Source organism: Triturus cristatus, chromosome 12 (assembly GCF_964204655.1).
Source record: "Triturus cristatus chromosome 12, aTriCri1.1, whole genome shotgun sequence".
Taxonomy (NCBI): domain Eukaryota; kingdom Metazoa; phylum Chordata; class Amphibia; order Caudata; family Salamandridae; genus Triturus; species Triturus cristatus.
The window spans coordinates 719,338,097-719,358,925 of record NC_140595.1 but is presented as its reverse complement, the minus strand read 5'-3'; the positions used below and the strand labels follow the sequence as shown (position 1 = coordinate 719,358,925).

The 20,829-nt window shown below is 43.4% G+C and overlaps 1 long non-coding RNA gene across 1 annotated transcript in view; it reads right to left on the bottom strand.

The window, feature by feature from the left end:
- Positions 1 to 1,130: 1,130 nt before the first annotated feature.
- Positions 1,131 to 20,829, bottom strand: part of LOC146780595 (uncharacterized) — a 37,918-nt gene continuing 18,219 nt past the window's right edge. Inside the window, exon 3 of the long non-coding RNA XR_014971926.1 lies at positions 1,131 to 4,684. This is a non-coding gene — a long non-coding RNA (uncharacterized LOC146780595). The remainder of the gene's footprint in view (positions 4,685 to 20,829) is intronic.

The window sequence follows — 20,829 nt, the reverse complement described above, 5'->3', positions numbered from 1 at the left end:
ATTATTTTTTGTTCCATAATACATTTTGCAATACTGTGCAGACATTTGATCACCAAAGAGGACTACTATGGAAGCTGGGACAAAATAGGTGGGTGAATAGAAAGCAGCAGGTTCCAGTAGAAGAAATACCATACCAACCAACTCACAACATGCCATCAACCAACTCAGACACTGTTGCAGTCTTCATTTATTGCAAATGCTCCTGAACAATTCTCATCTGTGTGTGGTGAACCCCTGAAAGTCAACACCTCCTGCGATGCAAGCAAGGTCACAATTGGTGCAGTTCCTGAAAGGAACATATATATCAGAAGAGTAGTAGGATAGAGGGGATTGACAAAAACAATAGGTGAAGATGGAGATGAGATGGAGGCTATCTGGGAGAGAGAAGTAAGGTAATCACCTTTTGGTGGGTTGCCTGCACATCAAGCAGGACACCAAACAACTGCTCCTATAAAGAAAAAACATCTACATGGCCAGCGGATGAGATTCTTTCCAGCTACCACAGCAGCTTCTATGCTGGCTTTAGACAGTCATTGGATTGGGATGGAATGGGGGGATATCAGTGGGCTCAGGGATACCAGGGGAAAATGGAACCTCAGCAGTGTTGGGCACTTAGATGGTTACTGGCTGTGAATGGAGGAACGATATGGCTGTGGTGTGCTCTGGCAGAGGTGTTGAGGTAATATGACCCCCAAGCAACATCCACTCTTATTTGCCAGAAGGACCATATTCCTTGCTCTCCTCCCGGCATGTGATAGTGTTAGAAATTGGGTCTCCAGTTGGCAGAGGTATGCACCCTATCCAAGAAGGGACAACAATGCTAGTGAGCGTAAGATAGATACACACTAAAATATAACCTGTGCTCACCCTCTGGCAGCTTGGCACAGAGCAGTCAGGCTCATCTAAAGAGGTAATGTGCAAAGCATTTGTGCAACACACACACACAGTAACACAATGAATACACCACAAAAATACTCCACAAAAGGTTTAGAAAAATAGACTATTATATTGTAAACAAAACACGACCAAAATGACAAACATCCAATGTATAAAAGTTGAGATATTGAATTTTAAAGGAATAAATGCAGTAAAGCACTTTGTAGCAAGTAGCACTAAAAGGGTTACTTTAGGTCACTCTGGACAGGGGCAAATTCAAAGTTCGGGCATCTGGGGTGGAGTGCTAGCTGGCTACAGGACCCACGCAAGCTCTGCTGAACAACGTAACAGCGAGATGTTTTGATGTCGAGGCCCTGTTGCGCAGAATGCGTCGATCTTCTCCATGCAGTAAAGGCGATGCGTCAGTTCTGAAGACTGGTGCCAGAGTTGAGAGGTATGCATCGGATTCTGCCACGTAGTGGAGGGGACACATCGATCTCACCAAGCGGCAGTGATATGCTGTCTGATGCAGAGATCTCTGAAGGCAAAACAGTGGTTCCGTGGTGAGGCGCCGATTTTACTCCCGCAACCGGGTTGATGCACTGGTGCTGCTTCATGCAGACAGGAGATACATTAAAATACATTTTGCAAGTATTTGGGCAACTACCAGTGAGCCAGGCACAGGAGCCATGGTAGAGACTTTGACATTCCTGAGTCTCAAGCACCAGGAGGCAAGCCAACAAGCCCTTGGAGATCACTTGGAGTGAAGGCAGAGTCCAGTTCTCCTTCAGCAGAGTCAGAGAGCTGCAGGTAGTAGGGCAACAAACAGAAAAGCAGGCCTTTCAGATTAGCAGTCCAGTTGAGTCCTTTAAGTAACACAGCAGCTCTTCTGGCAGAACTTCAGTTACAAGTCCAGTAGTGTCTGATTTTATGGGGTCAGAGACCCAGTGCTTATACTAAAAAGTACCTTTGTTGTGGGGATGACTTCAAAGCAGATCTTTGAAGTGCACAAGTAGCCCTTTCAACCCAGTGTTGTCTGTCAGGCTATCTGTGGGGCAGAATCAGTCCTTTTGAGGGAACAGCACACTGCCTATTCAAGTGAAGTGTTAGCCCCTCACTTCCATCCTACTCAGGCAAGGCCATCAGAATGCAGATGTATGTAGATGGGTACTCAGACACACCTATGATTCCTGTGTTGTGGCTGTCTACAGGGAATGCACAAAGTGTAGCTGTCACCCACCCCAGACGTGTATTGGACAGAGAAATGTCCACCTTCTAAAAGGGGTATTTCTAAAATAGTAATGCCAAATCTAACTTTACAAGTAAGGTGGATTTGCCATTACCATTCCAAACATATGAAACATGAAAAAGCTACTCCTCTCTGATCAGGACCTATAGCTTAAAGGAGTATTAAGGAATTCCCAATACTAGCCTATGAGAGGGATAGGCCTCACATAGGTGAATAATTAAATAGGCTGTTAATCACTATCAGGACATGAACAACATACCAGTAAGTGTCCTACCTTTCATTTAGACCACAACTGCCCTTACGTATACCTCGGGACTACTTTAGGTGGGGCTAATTTGTAATAAAAGGGGAGTTTAAGGCTTGGCAAGTAGTTGTGAAGTAGCAGTAAAGTGCACACCTTGGTTGAATGTCCTCTGATGTAATCTGTTGCACACACTCAAGAAAATGATGCTTCTTGGAATACCTTCAGATTACTGGACGATGCTGAGCTACTCAACATCAAGACCACATTAAAACCATCAAATTACTTATTTGATCCTATGCCCAACAAACTCTTTAATTAATTTATCTCATCCATTTTCCCTCTTTGGTTGAAGATTGTAAATGAATCTTTCACACAGGAGTGATCCCCGACTGCCTCAAGATCGAGCAAGTCACCCCATCCCAAAGAAACCTATGACAGACTTATCTGACCCTAACAACTTCCGACCAATCTCCAATATCATGACTCTGTCCAAACTTCTTGAGAAGTATGTCGATACACAACTCTGCAACCACATTGAGCATTTCCAACTACTCGACCAACACCAATCAGGCTTCAGATCTAGTCACAGTACCGAAACTGCAATAAAACACATAGTAGACGATGCCTTAAGAATACTTGACCAAAACAAACCTTGCCTAATGATTCTGCTGGATCTTTCCTCAGCGTTTGACACGGTCAAACCCGACAAACTAATCAAAATGCTAGAAACAAGGATGGGTTTATCAGGTCCAATCCTAAATTGGTTTGCCTCTTTCCTTCAAAATAGATCTCAAAAAATTAAAATCATTAATGACCTTTCCAACAGTAAGCCGGTCTCTATTGGAGTTCCACAAGGATCTGCACTCTCACCTGCTCTCTTCAACCTCTACCTGGAACCTCTCACCAAAATTCTGAAACAATCTGACATTCAATATCATATGTACAAGGCTGATACCCAACTGTATATGAAAACCTCCTCTCCGGATGACATACCTACCCTCAACCATGCTCTTTTGGAAACTCAGCAGTGGTTAGCTCACAACCACCTTATGTTAAACACATGCAAAACAGAATTCCTCCTGATTTCCCCCCATAACCACACTGCTCCCATTCAGGACTGGCTCAAGCAACTAACAGCTCTCAATTGCACCCCTCATGTTGTGAGCTCCGTTAGATCATTCGGCTTAATCCTGGACAAATGCCTGAATATGCAAGATCATATCAGTGCAACAAGAGGAGCCAATCACCAATTATGCGCACTAAGGAAAATCAAACCTTTTCTGCCGCATCCTGGCCTGAAACAAGCTGTCCAATCCCAATTTATCTCCCGTTTAGATTACGGAATTGCTACTCTGGCAGGGCTACCCAAATCTGAACTGGCCCCTTTATGGGCCACTCTGAACTCTGCTGCCAGACTCATCATCGGCTCAAGAAAGCATGACCACATTACACCAGACCTACTCCAGGTCAACTGGCTCGCCATTGATTCAAGGATCAAGTATGAAATAGCCTGCCTAACGCACAAAGCGCTCCATCCGAACACACCCGCTTACCTGGCAAATAAATTTGAGTTATCGGGTGGTAATCACGGACTAAGAAGTTCACACACTTTACTGCTGAAACCACCAAAGTTCAAAAAGAAGAAAACCTACAGCCATGCCTTCTCAAGGCTTGCTCCAAGAATTGGAACGCCTTCCCACCAGAAATTAGAATGAACCCCTCGACCTATGCATTTAAAAAAGAAGTCAAAGGTTTGCTAATGGGCGTTAAACTACAGCTCTGTATACCCTGTCCACTATGCAATCTTCATCTTGTTAACTGTTTACATGTCTACTTTGTCTCAATTGTTTCTTTTACTGCAGAAGTTAAGCTATCTATTTTGTACTCATGTACCAGCCGGGTTCATTGTATAGCGCTCTGATACCCTGCCGGGTCTTGCTCGCACTCTATAAAACTCTTCAAATAAATAACGAAATAAAAAGAAATAAATAGCACTGGTTAGCAGTGGTAAAGTGCTCAGAGTCCTAAAGCCACGAAAAAGAATGTCAGAAAAAGAAGAGGAGGAAGACAAAATGGTTTTTGGTGACCCTTCATATGGGGACATTTTCTAACAGTTAGTATCTAGGACTACTGCATACTGTCCTGTGAACCACAACCAAGTGACGTCTAGACGACCATGTGTATCATTGTATGGTCACTGAGTCTTCTGCAAAGGAGGAAGATTCCTCCTCCATACTCTTCTCCTGCTTCATTCTTGTGGGGCAAGGTGGTGGAGTTTCTCTCCTGCACTCTGCTGTTCTTCACCCGTCTGCATGCTGCCCAATGTGGAGAATGTGGGAGAGTAATGAAAAAAGAAAAAGAAAGGACCATCAATACAGTTTTTGTTTCATTATTTGATATACATGATAAAGTGATAGTGATTATCACTTATTGGACACTTTTATATTATCCTGCAATATTTACCTACCACTCAGCAATTCAAGAGCAAATGCAACATATGGCTAATTATCACACACTTTAAGGTTTAACCTAGCCTACCTTGGAATCATAACACACTACTGCATTGATCAACAGCTAACAAGATCACTCCCATGGGCACATAATTCAAAGATAAAAGGTATTATGGTTCAATTTACCTAAGTCATGTAGCAGAAATATGTTTGGGTTGTACCACACATGTAGGAATGTCTATACCTGAAATAGTTATATCAGCACATATGAGTTGGGTATAGTTGTCTAATTGTATGAAGTCAGACACATGACAACACAGGCACGCCTCAGCTACTGATGCAAAACATGGCATCTCAATGCCTTGCATATGCATTGGAGCACTTGGTAAAAAAAGGAAATGCATTCACTACCATGGTGCATATGGATGTGCTCCCTTCTCAGACCTTCATAAGGACTTCATCAGAAGTTGGAAAAGCTAAAGGATATCCTTGATGTGACCATTGATGGAGATCCTTTCAGTGCTTAAGGACCTTTTTCTCATCAAGAGACAACTCCAACCACTTTTCACTTCCTGGTAATGATTGCAGATTTCCAGGTATGCACCCTGGCTTTACAGGACCTTCTTCAGACATACCAAACACAGTTATCCTTTATCAGTATCGAACCCCCTCTCCTCCACAAGGTGCAGTGCAGTGTTGCGTATCATATTTTCCCAAACACTTTGTGCATAAAACATATCTATTGGAGCTCTAAATCAACACTCTTTCTCCATTGGTCTATTAAAATGCCACTCAAATTATGCTCTCTCTCACCATAGTACTAAGTAAAGGTGAACAGAGCAGCCACTCCAGCCATTGGATTCTTCATTTTGAGTCACTGCTTTTTGACCTTGCAGATTATATATACACTTAAAACAGTAGTTCACAAACTGTGCGCCACAGCACCCTGGTGTGCTACCAAAACCAGCCAGGGGCGCCACGGTCATAGTTGCTGAGGAGAATCCATAATCTGCACTAGCAATGTTATTCTTTAGCAGTGAAACTAGATTGATTCCACAAACTGCAGTTCTTATAGTAGCCACTAGATGCCAGAATGAGCACACGCCTCAAGACGTGTCTCAGTGCTCAAGCAAAAAATGTCTTAATGCCTGAATGTTCATTACGTTTCAGGTGTAATTGAAATTCTAAGGCCACCTGTCTGAACCTGACGAATGCAAATATGACATGTGCATTGACCATGCCAGTTTCACGAAACTGCTTGATTATAAAAAAATACAAAAATTAGGGAATATTCGCCCCATCATCTGCAGCTGTTGCCAGCGTAGTGTAGCCTTTATTGATGTATCCCATGATTGAGGTAAGACTATCTGCGATGAGCGTTTCAGAGAGTACACCTTTGTTTTTCCTGCCATGTTAGCAACTGTCATATAGCCCAGTGTGTTTCAATGAATTTAAATCTTAGACACTGACTTAGACAATAACACAATACTTAATGTCCGAGGTTCGCCTCTCTCTCTCGCTCTCTCTCTCTCTCTCTGTCTGTGTGATTGTGCAAGAAATACGTTTTTGTTTGATATCAGTCATACTAAATAATCCTGCCTCGTGGGGTTGAGTTGCCACTCCCATCTAAGCCACAGACGTTTCCCTATCCATGCTAATTTAGTCGGCAATGCTCGAAGCCTAGCATATGTATGATAACCTGGGGTATGGGTATATGCATGAACAAATACAGACCTTTGAGCAGTACTGTCACGTCAGCAAGCGTGAGTCTGCCGCCCAGAGCTAGGGGCAGTCGGATCCATCTCTCTCCTTTGTGGCAAGTCTTTCAGTCATCAGTCCATAACTGTCTCTAAGAGCTGTTTCTATTGATGGCGATACCCAAATATTTCACTCTTTCCTCCAAATCAAAGGAAAGTGTAGCACCATCCTAGTAGAGTGGGAAATCTCCACTTGCTCCAATTGATCTGAATACCTAAGTATTCCCCAAACCTGATTACGTCCTTTTTTATGTGCACCAGGTTCTCACCTGGGATTTTCACAAATTGGAGGATATCACCTGCACATAATGAGAATAGAAGCCATTGCATAGCGCAGAGGTTACCAAACTGTGCACCCCAGTGCCCCAGGCAGACTTTGGCTGGATGTGTCCTGCTCCAGGTTGCGTGTGCAGAAACAGCACACGGATGCAGTCACTACATGGCCGGAGAGCACACAAATATTGTGAAAGGAGAGAGTAGACATACCCTTGCATTGCACCCACTATTCTCCAAACCTTCATCCCAATTTTCTTCAGGGATTAAAATGGATGTACTACAGAGGCTGGGCTTACATCTTTCAACCCTCCGGCCCACACCCCCGCCAAAACAAGTAATGTAATAGTGAGCCATGGCCAATAGCCAATTAGTCAAGATAGCCACAGGTTGATAAAGGTTGGGAACTATCGACCTAAAAAAAAAAGTCCACCAAGAATACATTTTTTTAGACGTGTATTCTCTAGAGACTGCTAGTCTCTATGTATAGTAGAGTCATCAGCTATTTCGATAACAATCAAGACATTTATGTTGTCATCGCTGGCATATTTATTTGTCCTATGAACAACGAGCATAAGTCATTAGAGTCCCAAAAGTGCATATGCAAATTTCAACGTTGAAACCACACCCCTTCATGTTGGTGATTGATGTTTGAGGCACTTGAATGTGAAGTGAGAGGGGACCTCTAGTAATGCATTGAGATATTGCAGCTTCATGAAAATATGCCAATACTTTTGCATCTAATTTGAGTCGGGCCTCTGCTAACACCCTAAAAACTGCAGCTCGGTGACAGAATCTTGCATCTAACCCGAGATGGAATTATTGCCACATATCTATAGTGGCACTCAAATGCCACTTTGCTTTTAAATTACTATTGACTGCTTGTGTTTTATACCAGAATGTCATCACAGGTCTTTCATAGTAATCAAAATATTTATTGAAAGCTGCCAGCCTAGTGATTTCCAAAACAATTCTATTAAAATATTTACATATAAAGGGATATTAGTCAGTAATTATAATCCATTAGGCTGATCAATTGTTACTCAAATTAAGCTCCCTCCAACAACATAACACACATACATTAATATATTGACTCACTTCAACCATTGAATACATTAATTCAAGGTGACTTTTACATTCTGTATACCTTTATACAGTCACCTAATCATGGACACCCAAGATCAGCTACTTAAAGGCATTTGTACTTAAAAATGAATGTGTGCATACATTTATATGTCAAACCACACACTCTCAGCTTAGAGCTAGTAATTTGAAGCACTTGCATCTGATTTGAGAGGGACACTATTTACAACTTTAGATACTGCAGGTTTGAGGAGATATAATATGAATGTGACTCAAGAGGGACACATGGTAATAACTTGAGGTATTGTGAAAGAAATTAGAAACTTCTGGATCTGAACCGAGGAACATTTAGAAACAATGGGCCCGATTCACAAAGGTAAATTGAGACAAAAGTCTAACTTTAAGACTTAAGTTTTGGTCTTGAGTTTACCTGAGACTAGACCTTTGTCTTAGTTAAATTAATGACCAAACGTTAAGGTAAACTGAGACAAAGGTCTAACTTTACTACTCGTAAATGCCCTTGGTGAGTACCAAAAGTTGTAAAGTTAGACTTTCATCTCAGTTTTCCTTTGTGAATTGGGCCCAGTGTGACATACTGCAGATTTGTGAATAACTTGCGAGCCTCAAGAAAAACTAAAACTCCATAATTATATCAATATCAATATCAATGTATATGTAAGCACCACATGTTTCCAGATTGAGATAGGCAGTAATGCTGAATCGCGTCTCTAGGAAAACAGTTTAATTAAAGTTCACTGGCCCACCCTCCCGGGAGTGCAATGACTCTTTTTCATTGAAAGAAGGTTGTGGTATATTTCAGGTGCAGAGCGATAGCGTCTTTTCCTTGCACCACCTGTGATCTGGTGCAGAACGGCAGACTGCTAAATGGCGAAGTGGTGATTTACCAACCGTTCAGCCCTTGTACCTGGCACTGTGACAAGTTGAAAGTGGGAAGAGACAAGAGTTGCCAGTCATCGCTGCAAGAGGACTACACTCGTAAGCTTGAGAGGCAGGCACTTTTGAATGAAGTCCATCTCAGCTTGCTCGAAATCCAAGGACTACAGAGCAGGGTATTGGCTCGAGGCAGTGGAGAGGAGGGAGAGTGGCAAGTTTTTAAAGTAGGTGAACCAAGAACTTTGCATTCTGTTTTTTTTTTAAAAAGAAGTTTTTATCGTGTTGCTTTTTCTGCACAACATTTTGACATTTTAATACTCACCGTGCAGACTAGGATATTTGTATTCGCACGTTTACTAAGAAGCCAGTTTGCTAAAAGAAAAAATAATGAGTTTTTCCTTCATGTTTACGAGGATGGAGGTTTGTCTTGCTTCGCCTTTCAGATAATACAGAATCTCCCACACTGTGGCTCAAAACACGGTGAAGCAGGATACATAAACACAACAACACCGTTAGAAAAGGGTTTTATTTTACAAAATGCAACAACCCTCAGCTTTATAATCTCAAAACACACACTAGAAGGTTCGAGAATCTTCCTCCCTGCGCCTAAGGAATCTTACCAGGACTGGCCAGCTTCCAAGCAAGCATTCCAGGGCAGAAAGGAGTTCCTACGTCCCCTCTACATTCTTGCATGTACAAGCCTTTATCTTGACGAAGCTCACAAAAGCCTTCCAGGGTACATTAAACAATCTCTCACAAAAACAATCTTTGAACATGATTAACCCAAACAACTTGCAAACGTGGCTGTGCACGCAGATAAAGCTCAAGCCAGGCAGTGTCAGAATTCAGCATGACATGAGGCCATGTCAAAGCCAATAGTAAGAAATTAATAATACTACCAATGTACAACACTATGCACATTTGTGAACCACTGCTTATAACACTACACACTTCATCTCTCAATGTACAACACAGTGCACATTTGTGCACCACTGCTCATGACACTGCACTTCAAGACCAAAAAGTACATTCCACACCTCACTCTCTCTCTCATGCTTTCGAATGCACATCCCACACGTTCTGTTCTTGGCAAGGCTGTCCTACTCCATGACAGCTCCCACTGAAAGACCGCAAGATTACAAGAAAGAAACCTTTAAGAGAAACAAGGCATATGCAGGCCGTCGTACATTCAGGCTAGGATAAAATAACACTCCAAAGTCAATTAAAATAATGGTAGTCAAAGGTCATCACAGGGTGTCAGACCACAAGAATGCCTCTAGCGCTACAAGGTTTAACTTGCACTAATTGAACTATTAAGCAGCACGTGTTTCCATGTATATATATATATATATGTGATCAAGACCGGGTTCCCCGGTAGAAACGCGTCATGCTGCTGTTTTGAAGAATAAAAGCACTTTATTTAGCAGTCACGGAGTGGTCTGTTCCTGCAGTTGCATTATTTGCATTTTGAAGGACTTTGGAAATCAATATATATATATATATATTCCAAAACAAAGAGATCCAAATTCCGGGGCACACTCTCAGCGGGTGCTCTGCATACGGGCCGGATCCTGGCCACAAAACAACTTATTCTTTTCCAAAGATGCGGCACTCAGGGAGAAGGTTATTCAAGAAATGTGTTTATTAACACGCAGCTCAACCAACGCGTTTCAGCCTACAAGGCTTTGCTCACGGTCAGTGAGTCCTTCTTCTATGGCACTATTTATACGTCCAATTGGCCTTAATGTGGCATTATGGGCATTGTAGTGCAATGAAATACATGATTGCATTTTTAACACAAAAGGAGTCAAAATTAATACTGTAATTACAGGAAAAGACGCTCTTTGCTGTAATTAGTGAGTAGGGGTATAGTACCCAGCAATTGTCATAATTAATATTTCATATATGAGTATTCAGTATTATTAGTGGCAACAGCGTCATAGTATTGATGTCAACTTAGTATATCTGTATAGTACATTATTAGAAAGAGCAGCAAGAGTATGAAATTTAGGATAGGGTTAAGAAATTAAGAGAGGAGAGAGAGTCAGGAATCGATATGGGATTGAAAATGTCAATATATAGTATTTTTATATAGAAAAGATAAAAAAGATGAAGTGATATAGAAGAAGAGGGAGATAGGGGGAAAAAAAGTAATGCTAGTGTCTTAATTCTCATGGGTAGTAAGTTCATCAATGTTCATTCCAGGTGCACATAAAGTTCTTCATCATTATTCATTCCTCTCTGTGTTTTAGTTTGTAATTTAATGATGTAGCGGGATCCCAGTTGTCGTAGTTTTTTGGTTCTGTTGCCACCTCGTTCATTTGGTATAATGGTGTCAATCCCATAGTAGCACATTGCTCGCCAATTTCCGTTTTGGCACAGTATCATTTGTTTGGCAGTTGCATATGTGATGTCCTTGTTCTTAACAGCGCGGATGTGCTCGAGGATACGCTTTTTTAACGGGCAGATGGTACTTCCTACGTATTTATATCCGCAAGTGCACTCAATGATGTAGATGGTAAATTTAGTATTACAAGTTATTCTTTTCCAAGTTAATTTTTCTTTGTTTCAAGAAATAAGTGCATGCTTTCAGGCCCACCTCATGTCGTATTGACGTATAGAGTGACACCACGTCTATGGTGATTAGAAGGAATTGTTTATTCCAAGAGATGCCATCCAGAATACGTAAGAAGTCTCCAGTATCTCTGATATAGGAGCTCATGCTCTGTGCTATTGGGGCAAGAAAACAATCTACATACTCCGAAATGTTTTCATAGAATGAATCGCATGAAGATACGATTGGTCTGCCCGGTGAAAGAAAAATTACTGAAATGAAACACACATACATGCTACTTAGTATGATTGAAATGTGCCTTACTAACAACATCTTCTGTTTCAATAAAGAACTTTTCAAACAAATGTGTGGAACAGCAATGGGCATTTCCTTTTCCGTGATCTATGCCAACATCACCATGGGGTGGTGGGAGAAGATCATAGCCTGGGATTCGGATAATCAAGACGAATTGGATAAGATCATATTATGGGTCCGTTACATCGACGACCTGTTCCTAATTTGGAATGGAACGGACGAGGACTTTCAGAAATATTTTCAAAAACTGAAAAACAATGAGATTGGCTTATCCTTCACATGCAACACGAGTAGATCAGAGATTCCATTCCTCGATACTCTGATCTATATCGAAAACGACCGGATCCACTCAACTCTCTACAGGAAGGAAACAGCTACGAACAGTATCCTACATGGTACTAGCTTCCACCCAAAACCCCTACTGAACAGTATCCCCTATGGGGAATTCATTCGACTTAAACGCAATTGTTCGCGACCAGAAGATGCAGAAGCAAAAATACGTGAATCTATGGAAAGACTCATACAGAGAGGCTACACAGAGTCCACCCTAAAGAAAAACAAAAAGAGAATTGACAACAAAACCCGAGCAGACACCTTAATACCTAAAATGAAATCTATACCTGCAGACGACAAACAAGTCCCTAGATTTATTACTACTTATAGTAAAGAGAGCGGGATTATCATGAGTAAGATCAGGAAACACTGGCATCTGATTACCAAAGATCCCGATATTGGCAAACTAGTCGGAGTGAAACCAACAGTGACATATAGGAAAACTAAATCCCTAAAGGACATGCTCGTCAAAAGCCACTTCGTGCAAGAAGAAAAAACAAGCTGGCTGGTAGAACAACGGAATGGGTGTACCAAATGCAATTCATGCAAAACATGCAAAATTGGCAAAAATGTAAAAAATATCACCGAGCCGAATGGGAATGTAATAACACTGAGGAAAAGTATAACTTGTAATACTAAATTTACCATCTACATCATTGAGTGCACTTGCGGATATAAATACGTAGGAAGTACCATCTGCCCGTTAAAAAAGCGTATCCTCGAGCACATCCGCGCTGTTAAGAACAAGGACATTACATATGCAACTGCCAAACATATGATAGTGTGCCAAAATGGAAATTGGCGAGCAATGTGCTACTATGGGATTGACACCATTATACCAAATGAACGAGGTGGCAACAGAACCAAAAAACTACGACAACTGGAATCCCGCTACATCATTAAATTACAAACTAAAACACCGAGAGGAATGAATAATGATGAAGAACTTTATGTGCACCTGGAATGAACATTGATGAACTTACTACCCATGAGAATTAAGACACTAGCATTACTTTTTTCCCCCTATCTCCCTCTTCTTCTATCTCACTTCATCTTTTTTATCTTTTCTATATAAAAATACTATATATTGACATTTTCAATCCCATATCGATTCCTGACTCTCTCTCCTCTCTTAATTTCTTAACCCTATCCTAAATTTCATACTCTTGCTGCTCTTTCTAATAATGTACTATACAGATATACTAAGTTGACATCAATACTATGACGCTGTTGCCACTAATAATACTGAATACTCATATATGAAATATTAATTATGACAATTGCTGGGTACTATACCCCTACTCACTAATTACAGCAAAGAGCGTCTTTTCCTGTAATTACAGTATTAATTTTGACTCCTTTTGTGTTAAAAATGCAATCATGTATTTCATTGCACTACAATGCCCATAATGCCACATTAAGGCCAATTGGACGTATAAATAGTGCCTTAGAAGAAGGACTCACTGACCGTGAGCAAAGCCTTGTAGGCTGAAACGCGTTGGTTGAGCTGCGTGTTAATAAACACATTTCTTGAATAACCTTCTCCCTGAGTGCCGCATCTTTGGAAAAGAATATATATATATATATATATATATATATATATATATGTTCAAAGCCCCGAGACGGCGACAGAAGGTTTGGGAGTTGGCACTGGGTATCTGGAGGCCCACCGGAGGGCTTGTAAATAAATTACTTTAATTTCGGAATGAATCTTGCATACCCACTGGAGGGTTTAAATGAAATGTTTTTGTTTGCTTCCAAGACACTACATGTCCCAGCATGCCAATAGAAACTGACTCACCTGGGAGGCCTCACCGCGGGGTTTGAAAATCAGAGCTCATGCAGTCATGGAGGAGACTTGGAAGCGGATGCAAGGTTCCTTTCGCAGCCTGTGAACAAGGGCTGATGCGGCCCGAAACGCGTCAGGCATTATGAAATATACCGGACGACATGCCAGCTTCACGCGTAATAAAACTCTGGATTGAGATACCTTCTGTAGTGTGCGGCCTCGTTCCTTTTGGACATTTTTTGATACATATATATATATATATATATATATATATATATATATATATATATATATATATATATATATACATATATAATCTACTGGCGATCGGCAGTAGATAGTTATAGTTAGGACCGTGTTTCCATAGGAAATCTGAAAATTCTATTTTGAATAACTTTGGCGCCGGTTGACGAATCCTCGTGAAAGTTTCAAAACTAATGGGGCGCTCCGCTCAGCTCCTACCCTGAAAGTCTCGGGGTGATTCATCTAGCGGGGGCTGAGAAAAAAGGGGGGTCCCAAAACGCGTTTTCCCCATGCATTTTCCCATAAGACCTTTAGTTGAAGGTACAGCCCGAACGGCTGAACAGAATTACTTGAAATTTGGCAAAGAGGTAGCCCTCAGGTCAGGCATGTGCCTTTTGCATATATGGTGTCAATCTGTTCAGTAGTTCCTGAGAAAATTGCATTTAAAAGCACATGAATATCTATAAGCGCATAACGTGCGCGCGATTGGTGGTTACATGTCAGTCAACATTCGAATCGGTCGAAATCAGGAAGTGTCGGCCGCCATTTTGTGTGTTTTGTGTGTGACAGTAAAAAAGAAAGGTGGAGAACGTGAAAAGGGGGCAGGGTAGAGAGTTCCTGACTCCCTAGCCTTTGTCAGGGGGTCCTTGAAGGACCCCGAAGGGTGAAAAAAACATTTTATTGTTTTTTCAAAAAATCGCAAGGTGCGCGCACCATGCGCGCACCATGCGCGCACGGTGAAAAACCTTAAGAAAAAAAAAAACATTTTAAACGAGCCATTCCATATTACAGGATACAGTCAAACTATAACTATATACATAGGTAGCTTATTGTAAAAAAAATATATGAAAAATATAATAAAACATACATAACTTAGCATTTAAAAAACCTTACAAATTCACTTAAAAAACCATAGGTTTCACACACGTTATAGTTAGGAATTAGCATTTAAAAAACCTTGCAAATTGACTTAAAAAACCATAGGTTTCACACATGTTATAGTTAGCTGTACATTTCACTCGTAAAAAACCATTGAAATTCCCCTGTTATAGTTAGTTCAGATAACTATAACTCGCGCGACCGCCACTCTATCACAAGGATGATGTCATCAGTGATGTCATGAGTGATGCCACTGACCATGTCATGAGTGATGTAATATGTGACGTCATCAGCAGTGGATTGCTGGCGCGCGAGTTATAGTTATCTGAACTAACTATAACGGGGGAATTTCAATGGTTTTTTACGAGTGAAATGTCCAGCTAACTATAACATGTGTAAAACCTATGGTTTTTTAAGTGAATATATATATATATATATACCACCAATCCGACTTTATCTAAAAAACGGGTCTGACACATGCTTGGGCTGCCCAACACAGGTTTAATACCTCCAGAATGCACTTTAAAATCAACGCGATGTCACCTTCATCAGCTACTGGCAGTCCTGTTTCGTCGGTTGCCTTTATCAATGCCGGATATTCGCTGAGTGTTCAAAATTGTAGATGTTCGCGGGGCTTTGTTAAAAATCATGATGAGGAATCTCATTGGCTGAAGAGTGTAACCATAGAAAGAGGACATGGAAAGTTCCACAACTAAGTACTTGCCTCTTTCTTTTAACCAAAGCACCTCATGCTCTGTGCAAAAAATCCTGCATAGGGAACAGGACAGTCCATAGCCAGGTACAGTGACCCGCTCATGCACCCAATAGTGCCTTTGGTTTTGCCTACTCCTTTTGGTTTGCGGGATCATCATGGCGGATTTTTATCGTTGCTGGGCAACCCATTCAGCATTCAATCTGCTCCCTCTCCCCCTTGCCATTCACAGTCCAGGCCGGGGGGTGCCGCGTTGTGCAGTTCATGCACGAAAACCACTAGTATGCCGGCAATACGCAGAGCTCCAGAACGAGGGGCGTGCCAGATTGCGGAGCCGACCTCCGCCACATATACACCACCGATCCCGCTTTAGCTAAAAAACGGGTCTGACACAAGCTTGGGTTGCCCAATACAGGTTTAGTACCTCCAGAATGCACTTTAAAATCAACACAATGTCTACACCATCAGCTACTGGCAGTCTTGTTTCGGCGGTTGCCTTTATCAATGCCGGATATTCGCTGAGTGTTCAAAATTGTAGATGTTCGCAGGGCTTTGTTAAAAATCACTATGAGGAATCTCATTGGCTGAAGAGTGTAACCATAGAAAGAGGACAGGGAAAGTTCCACAAGTAAGTACTTGCCTCTTTCCGTTAACCAAATTCCCTCATGCTCTGTGCAAATAATCCCGCATAGGGAACAGGACAGTCCATAGTCCCGACCTTGTTTATATTCAAAAAGCATTTTTTCTTTTGCCATTATCTTTGGCGCTGTTTGACGAATCTTTGCGCAATTTTCAGAAACTAATGGGGGGCTCAGGTCAACTCATGTCTTGAAAGTTTCGGGCTGATTCGTCAAGTGGGGGCTGAGAAAAAAGGGGGGCCCAAAACGTGTTTTTTCCATGTTAATTTCCATAGGAAGCTTTTGTCGCAGTTACAGCCCAAACTGCTGAATGGAATCACACTAAATTTGGTAAAAAGGTAGCTCTTGGTCCAGAGTGCATTCTTTTTGTCAAATGGTGTAAATACGTTCAGTCATTCCTGAGAAATTCACATATAAAAAAATATTAGTATCTGGTGACCGGGGTGGATCTGCGAACCCTCCCGATCATGAGCTTGACTCTGATTGGCTGCCAACACTTCATACCAGGAAGTGTTGGCAGCCATCTTGTGACTCGGATAAACCGAATCACAAGAAAAACTGTAAAGAAACAAGAAAAGGGGGCAGGGTAGAAACACCCTGATCCCCAAGGCCTGCTTAGGGGATCTCGAGGGCCAAAAAAGCATAAAAAAAAAAAAATCTGCAGCATTCGCATAGGGTCCGCAAATCCGGCAGAAATGATTTAAAAAAATGAAGTGTGGGCTCCCGCACTTCATTTGTTTTAAGCCCCCGGGTGGGCCACGTACTGGGGCAATGTTTACTTTTGTAGCAGGGGCCGCGGGGCCCCTGCTGCCCCGGGTACCGCCACCTCCCCGGGGTGATAGTCATTTAAATGCAGGGGGCACGTGGCCCCCCTGCAGCCCCGAGGACACCCACCTTCTCAGGGCTTTATTTTATTTACAAAATGCATGGGGGGCTACTGCCCTCATGCATCCTGGGGATCACGACCTCCCCGGGGTGATAATTATTAAATGCAGGGGAGCTACACAGCCCCCCACAGCCCCAGGGACTGCCATCACCCGGCGCTTGCTTTATCAAATTCGGGGGGCTGTGCACCCCTCCATCCCAGGGGACCACCACCTCCCCGGGGCAATACACAATAAAAGCGAGAGGGCCATGTGGCCCCCCCCCGCAGCCCAGGGACTGCCACCTTCCTAAGGGTTGAATTAAAAATTATGGTGGGGGGCTTGAGCCCCCCCAAACTACCCCAGGCACCCCCACCTCCCCGGAGCACACATTATGTAAATGTAGGGGTCCATTGAGGACCCCCAGCCATGGGGACTACCACCTCCCTGGGACTTTATATCTGTTGGGAGGGGGGCCACGCAGTCCCCTCAAGGAAACCTCCATGGCCCTGGGGAGCGCCACCCCCCAGGGCCGGCTCCAGCAATGTCCCAGGGTGCCCACCCCCAGAACATTCCAGTATGCTTCATGTAAGCGAGAGCAGAAAAAACTGCTCTTGCTTCCATAAAGCAAAGCAGAATTGCTTTTGGGCAAAGAGATCCACATGTCAGCAGCTCCCTTTGCCCAAAAGCAATGCCAGTACCCGCAGGAGGCGGGGAGCTGGCAGGGATCACAGGGGCATTGGTGCTCCCCCCGCGGTTCCCAACACAGAGGCCATGCCCTGAGGGATGGGGTCCCTGGAGCCGAAACTTGCCCGGGAGGGGGGCCACTCGGCCCCCCTCCCCTTTTAATTTTTTTCTTTTTAAATAAAAAAAATAAGGCCAGGCTAAAAGTGACCCAGGGAAGGGGTTCCACGTGGCTCCCCTTCCATAAAACATTGTTTTGCCTGGCCCCGAGGGATGGGGTTCCCGGGGCCAAAATCACCCTGGGGAGGGGCACTGCATAGCACCCCTCCACTTTAAAAAAAAGAAAAAGAAAGAGAGGCCTAGCCCCGGGGATGGGGTCCCGACGCCCAAAAGGGTCATGCATGGGAGGTGGGGCTACACAGCCCCCCTTCCTAAAAGAAAATTTTAAAAAAGAAACCGGCAATTCACCAGAAGCCCCACCCCCTCCCTGCACCCCTCTCCAAATGTGCCTTCTGGTATGCTCTGGGTTGGGGGATGAAGTCCCCATCGCTACTGAGGGTCCCTGGGGGCCAACTATCTCCCCAGGTACCTCAAGTAAGCCCCACATAGTGGGACTGCTGAGAGGTGGTCCAAGGCCACGCCCCTTCTCATAACTCTCTGCAAACACACCTCTTGGTGCATTGGTGGTGGAGCGATGAGGTCCCTTTGTGTCCTGAGGACCACAGGACTGTGGTGGGCTTCATCCCCCTAGCAGCAGTGCACCAGGAGGTGAATTTGCAGAGTGGTGGGAAAAGGGGGTGTGCCTCTGGCCACTCAGCAATCCAGCTGTGTGGCACTTACTAGAGGTAACAGGAGAGCTAGTTGGCCCCCAGGGACCCTCGGGAGTCAAGGGGACTTCATCTCCCAACCAAGAGTGCACCAGGAAGCACATTTGCAGAGTGGTGGAGAAAGTGTGTGTGGCCTGTGTCCACCTCTCAGCAATCCCACTGTGTGGGGCTTACTAAGGCCCCCCAGCAGCAAAGGGGACTTCAATCCCCATCCGAAAGCATGCCAGGGAGCGCGTTTGCAGAGTGGTGGGCAAAGGGGGCATGGCCTGCTAAAAGGACTTCGCAATCCTGCTTTGTGGGATTTACTGGAGGTAATAGGAGGGATAGTTGGCCCCAAGGATGTCCTTGGGTCCAACTACCCCTCCCGTTACCTCCAGTAAGTCCCACACAGTGGGACTGCTAAGAGGTTATCGGAGGCCCTGCCCCCCTTTCTCCACCACTATGCAAATGCACCTCCTGGCACACAACTGGTTGGGTGATGAAGCCAAATTTACCTCTGAGGGACTTTGGGGACCAAGAAGCCCTTCTGGTACCTCCTTTAAGTCCTACGAAGTGGAATTCCTGAGAGTTGGTCAGAGGCCCAGCCCCCTTTCTCCACCACTCTGCATATACGACTACTAGTTGTAATAGGTCTCAGATATGCGAGAGTTAGAGCTATTGGCGTTGTAAATGTAAATCTTTTTTACTAATGTTTTTTGGAGTGGAGTGGATGTATGTTGTGTGTAGTGAAATTATGTGGTATGCTGTGCAGTGAAATTATGTGGATAGAAAGTGTGTGGTATTTAGTGTATAGGAATTATGTAGAATGGGATTATGTGTTATGGAGTTTAATTATGTGGTATGTTAATCTGTGTTGTGGAGTGGTAATGTAAGGTTTAGTCTTCCTCATTTCCGTAGAAGCTTAACTATACACTCAATGAGACAAAAAAAAAAGAAGGAACCATTGAGCAGCACTTCTGGACCTAGTCAGAGGTATGAGCAGGGCCACTGGAATTATGTGACTGTTTGGCTACACCAACTTTCGCACAATTATGCACTTTTAGTACTTTGCCACATAATCCTTCATCTGCTGTGTAATCTGCAAATTTTAACAAAAAAAACTTGTTTCTAGCTCAAACGGCTCAGACGTTACCAAAAATTCAGCGACACGCATTACAGCGTGGTGGAAGACCCTTTGCACACATAGAATGGTCACCTGTTACTTATCGCTAAATATGGGTGTTAAATTGGTACTAATGGTGTGCAAACCACTCTTGCTTCTTTCTGCCCCTCTCTTGCCTCTTTCTGCACTACTCTTGCTTTTTTCTGTACCTTTCTTACTTTTTTCTCCGCTTCCGTTGCCTCTTGTGCACATCTCTTCCACTTTCTGCAACTCCCTTCTTTCTGCACTTCCCTTGCTTCTTTCTGGACCACTGTAACTTCTTTCTGCACTTCTCTTGCCTTTTCTGCACCCTCTTCCCTATTTCTGTACCTCTCTTGCCTCTTTCTGCACCTCTCTTGCTTCTTTCTGCACTTCTCTTGCTTCTTTCGGCACCTTGCTTGCTTCTTTCTGCACCCCTCTTCCCTCTTTCTGCACCCTTCTTCCCTGTTTCTGCCCCTCTCTTGCCTGTTTCTGCACCTCACTTACCTCTTTCTACATCTCTCTTGCCTCTTTCTGCACCTCTCTTGCCTGCTTTCGGAACCTCACTTGCCTTTTTCTGCACTTTTCTTGATTTTTCTGCACCTCTCTCGTTACTTTCTGCAACTCATGTACCCCTTTCTTCACGTCCCTTGCTTCTTTCTACACCCCTATTGCTTCTTTCAGCACTTCTACTGCTTCTTTCTGCACCCCTCGTCCCTCTGTCTGCACCTCTGTTGCCTATTTCTGCACCTCTGTTGCCAGTTTCTGTACCTCACTTACCTCTTTCTGCACCTCTCTTGCCTCTTTCTGACCCTCTCTTGAATCTTTCAGCACCTCATTTGCCTCTTTCTGCACTTCCTTGCTTTTTTCTGCACCTCTCTTGTTTCTTTCCGCAACTCTCTTGCACCCATATCGCTTCTTTCAGCACTACACTTTCTTCTTTCTGTCTTCCTGTTGCTTTTTTCTGCACTTCTCTTGCCTTTTCTGTACCCTCTTCCCTCTTTCTGTACCTCTCTTGCCTCTTCCTGCACCTCTCTTGCCTCTTT